Here is a 4,952-nt window from a genome sequence, read left to right on the forward strand (position 1 = left end):
AAAGCTGGAAAAGTCGGAAAAGCTGGAAAATCTAGAAAATCCTGAATTGTCGGAAAGCCAGAAAAGCCGGAACTGCCGGAATAGCCGGAAAAGCTGGAACTGCCGAAAAAGCCAGAATAGCCAGAAAAGCCGGAAAAGCCGAAATTTCCGGAAAAGCCGAAAACGCTGAAACTGCCGGAAAAGCTGGAAAAGCCAAAAATACTGGAAAAGCCGGAAAAGCTGGAACTGCGAGAAAAGCCGGAAAAGCCAGAACTACCAGAAAAGCGAGAAAAGCTGTAATTGTTGGAAAAGCCAAAAAAGTCGGAAAAGTCGGAAAAGCCGGAAAAGCAAGAACTGCCAGAAAAGCCAAAAAAGCCGAAAAAGCCAGAAAAGCCGGAATAGCCGGAAAAGCTGGAAAAGCCAGAAACGCCGGAAATGCCAAAAAAGCTGGAAAAGCCAGAAAAGCTGAAACTCGCGGAAAAGCCGGAAAAGTCAGAACTGCTGGAAAAGCCGGAAAAGCCGAAACTACCGAAAAAGCTAGAACTGCCAGAAAAGCTGGAAACACCGGAAAAGCCAGAAATACCGAAAAAGCCAGAAAAGCCAGAAAAGTCGGAAATGCTGGAATTGCTGGAAAAGCCAGAACTACTGGAAAAGTCGGAATTACCGGGAACTGCCAAAACAACCGGAGAATCTATCTCCGAAGGAAGGCAGCATGATGTATGAGATCATGGGCAGAATAATGATGCATGATGATATGAGCATGGGGGCAACATAATGATGAATGAGATCATGAACATGGGCAGCTTGATGATGAATAAGACCATGGAAGATGCAGCTGATGAGCAGCATGAAGATGAGAGCAGCTCAGTCATCAGGTTCAACACATGTGACAGTACAACAAGGTGTCACATGGTAATGTGCAGCAAATAGATGAGATGCTGCACTATGATAGATGAACGAGTCACCTTAGAGAATCAGTCGAAGCAATATGTCTTCAACTGATCTCATGCCGATATCAAAAGTCAAAGTGATTGACTTCTATTGTAAATGTACTATCTCTCTCATTTTCTCTGCTGAACTTTGAAGAACATAAAAGAAGAATTGATCAAGGGTTTCCCCACATTGGGGTTTGTCCCCGGCTAGTGCCACATCTTGTGTCCTCTTGTCTTGGCTTGTCTTCTGCGATTTATATTTATGTTCTATCTGCAGTTTACTTTATGTTGATGTGATTGCTAACGTGGAAAAGAAATTGAAATAAATTGCTCTAGCATAGAACATACCTAAAATTAACATCAATCTCGTTCAATTTTTTGCTCAAGTACAAGTCTAACCATGTGAATAGATGTTTTGAAGTTGAACATGGAAAGACATCGTCTGATTACCAGCCAATGATGTAAGCCGTTAACAGATGCGAGAGGAATCACCGATAATGCTAATGACCCTCAAGGTACTACAATGCATTTTTCACGGTGTGAATAAATGATTTGATGTCGAACACCATACAAAGTCTTTCGGTCGAAGGCCAGTGATGTCAACCTATCGCCGGAAGCGAGAAACCTGCCATTGATGTATGCAAGCTTCAAGGTACTGAAGGGGTGTTTCTGAGTCAACTTCTTGGATGATGTGCTGATGTCGACAAGAAGCAACTCGTCATAGGAGGGCCTTGATGTATCTCACATCTACGACACTAAACGAGGTATATGATTTTGGATATGAAAAATCGACTGATGACAAAAGGTTCAGGAGCGGCAGTCATGAAAATGAAGGTTTACGGTATTGCAAAGGATGAAGTTTGAACTGAATGACTTCTCTTGAACATGTCGGCAACACTAAGATGAAGTGGTAGAATTGACCCAAAACAAAGCAATGAATGGTATGATAGGCCAACAGTGTGATAACCATCAAGCTGAATGACCCAACCCACATAGTCATGATGATGAAGTGAAAGTGTCATGTTCAAGAGCGACTTGTTACCATAAAGTTTTCTCAGCTTTTTCCTTTTCCCCAGTCATTGCTGACCAGTACCTCTTTATTTTTTATGAAGCTTGAAGAGGATAACATATGCTTGTTGTATAACTTCACCCTTCGGACAAATCCATCACTATTTGATGCTTTAACAAGTCTAACGAAGGTGAAACTAGGCCTTGTCTTGATGGACAAGTTTGTCGCTATTTGATGTTTTTAACGAGTTTAACGACAAAGACAACTTGGTCCTTTTCATGTTTAGAGAGTTTGAAAAGGGACGAAAAGGGAATTCCACAAATTCTTTTTCATAAAATAATCTCTCAAGTCTGAAAAAGCATAAAATAATGCAAGAGAGATATCGTTTACAATCCTTTAACGAGCTGGAATAGACAAGCGCTCGACAATCTTTTCATATTTAGAGAGTCTGCAAAGAGTTTAAAGAGGACTCCAATTTTGAGGAACGAGTGGTGTCTAGGGTAGCAATTGGTTCCGGTTATGTTGGAACTTCTCAAAACATGTTGATTTATGTAAAGAGGCTAGCTAATAAGACCACTCATTGCATCTATTCCTCAAAAAAGGTAAAACAACCAAGTGAAAGCGTATGATCGACCAAAGGGATGGTGGCAATGGGATGAAAAAAACCAAGACTCATCTGACGAAAGAGGCTGACAAAATCGCAATCACGAGGGTTAAACTGGAAATGGGTTCATTTTTAGACAAGCTTGAACCATATGGAACTATGCTTGGATTATGTTTCATGTTTACACAAGCTTGAAATGAACAACTATGCTTGGATTTAGTTTCACTTTTACACAAGCTTAAAATGAAAAACTATGCTTGAGATTGGTTTACATGCCCCCAACATGATGAAAGGGAGAGTCTCCTATAACCAGATGGAAGTCGTTGCGATGAAGCAAGACGATTATCCAACACCTTTTTGACTTCGTCCAGATAGGGACGAAGGTGAATGGGGTGAGTCCCTTCACATAACCCACAGGGAAACTTAACTTTACCATTACGTGCATTCCCCCTAAGCTTCATCACATTCACCTAAGTAGACTACTTACGGTTATCAGGTGGATGGAATGAAGGTTCATATACGAGATCAAGTGAAAGACTCGACTGGGATTTTACGAGATCTAATCAAAGACTCGACTTGGAACTTGGGACCTTGTTTCATTTTTTTTTTTAAATGAGCTTGACACAAGACAAGGAACTCTTCTCAGATTCCTTGTTTCATTTTTTAACGAGGTTGACACAAGATAAGGAACTATCCTCATAGGAGTTGTTTCATTTTCTAATGAGGTTGACAAAGTAAAAGAACTATCCTCATACTCCTTGTTTCATTTTTTAACGAGGTTGACACAAGACTAGGAACTGTCCTCGTATTCCTTGTTTCATTGTTTAACGAGCTTGAAACAAGACAAGGAACTCTGCTCATGTGCCTGTTTCATTTTTTAATGAGGTTGACACAGTAAAATAACTATCCTCATATTCCTTGATCACAACTCATAAGAGGTCATGAAGGAGAGATCTGGTTCCAATGCCCCCAGTACATGATGTACAACATCATTGAATTGATTGTCAGTTGATGTAGGTATGGAATAGGTTGCCACATAATTAACCCGTGGCGGGGATGATACCATTGGTACAAAAGGACCATTTAGGGAAGATGGTTGACTAGGAGCCATATTTGGATTGGAAAATGAAAGCTGGTCAATGGTGATAATTCTACCTTCATGCGGGAAACAAATCACTCGAAAGAGTGTTGAAACAATAGCTCCCATGCCATAAACATAGTCGCGCCCAAGAAGTAAATTATAATCTAAAGGGCCTGGGACTACCATCACATTCAGATAAACGATTTTTCCTCCCAAAGTAATAGGTAACTGAGGGAGGATCCCTAATGGTTGATTGGTTCCTCTGTTAAAACCCAACAGATTCTGTGTAACAGGCACAAGCGGTGGTGAACCAAGTGCTTGCCAAGTAGTTGAGGAAATGATACTCACTGATGCACCTTCATCTATAATAGTGCCAAATACAATCATATTACAAACCTGTACTATGATCTGGAAAGGCACATAAGAAGGAAGGCGGAATCCTGCCAATCGATTCCAATCAAAGGAAGTGACTAGACTACTTGGAGGGGGTACTGTAGAAACGGGAGAATTAACCCCTTGAGTTACGAGAACGGGAGGATTTTCCTCCTGTCTTGATGGAACAGGTGGATTTCCCCCAAGCTCATTTGAATCTGAAGAAACAAAAAGAACTTGAGTGGTATCATATTCACTCTCTTTGGGAAAGGTACGATTAGCTGAAGGTGAAATCGAGTCAACTGTTACCTCGACCTGTTGATTTGGGTCGAGTATAGACTCATAGGATTCACTTTCAGAGAGAATGGGTTTGACCGATGGTTGATTTTGGTCAATCAATTCATCAAATAGTGAAGGATTTAGGGAGAGTTTTCTGTAACCAGATGGAAGTCACTGCGGTGAAGTAGAACGATTATCCAACACTCTTTTGGCTTCATCCAGATAGGGAAAAAGGTGAATGGGGTGAATTCCTTCACATAACCTACAAGGAAACTTAACTATACCCTTATTTCCATGATATTTACTACCACTAGTTGATGGTGTGTCACCAGCATGATCTTGAGAAGTTGATGACACAGGATGATGTGAACGAGAAGACCATTCTTCTAAGATCTGAGGAATATCAGGACAATTTCAAAGAAGATGGTCTCCTGCACAAAGTTTGCATGGATATCGAAATTTGTGAGGCTTGATGGATGATTTCTCATCAGATGTTGCATTCAAAGCAATGGTTGCTTGGTTGCCCCTTTGCTGAATTTGCTTCTTCTTCTTCTTCTTCCCTTTCTTCTTCTTCTTAGCCACCTAGTTACTAGTACCAATACTTTCACTAGGCAAAGAGGAAGAAGGGGAGGAAGAAAAAACCAAGGAAGAAGGCAAAGGGTCAACTTTAGGATCAACTGGAGGTTGATTTTGTCC

This window comes from Pinus tabuliformis, chromosome Q (assembly GCF_031772625.1).
Source record: "Pinus tabuliformis cultivar Carrire ecotype Pingquan chromosome Q, CPIR1, whole genome shotgun sequence".
Classification (NCBI taxonomy): domain Eukaryota; kingdom Viridiplantae; phylum Streptophyta; class Pinopsida; order Pinales; family Pinaceae; genus Pinus; species Pinus tabuliformis.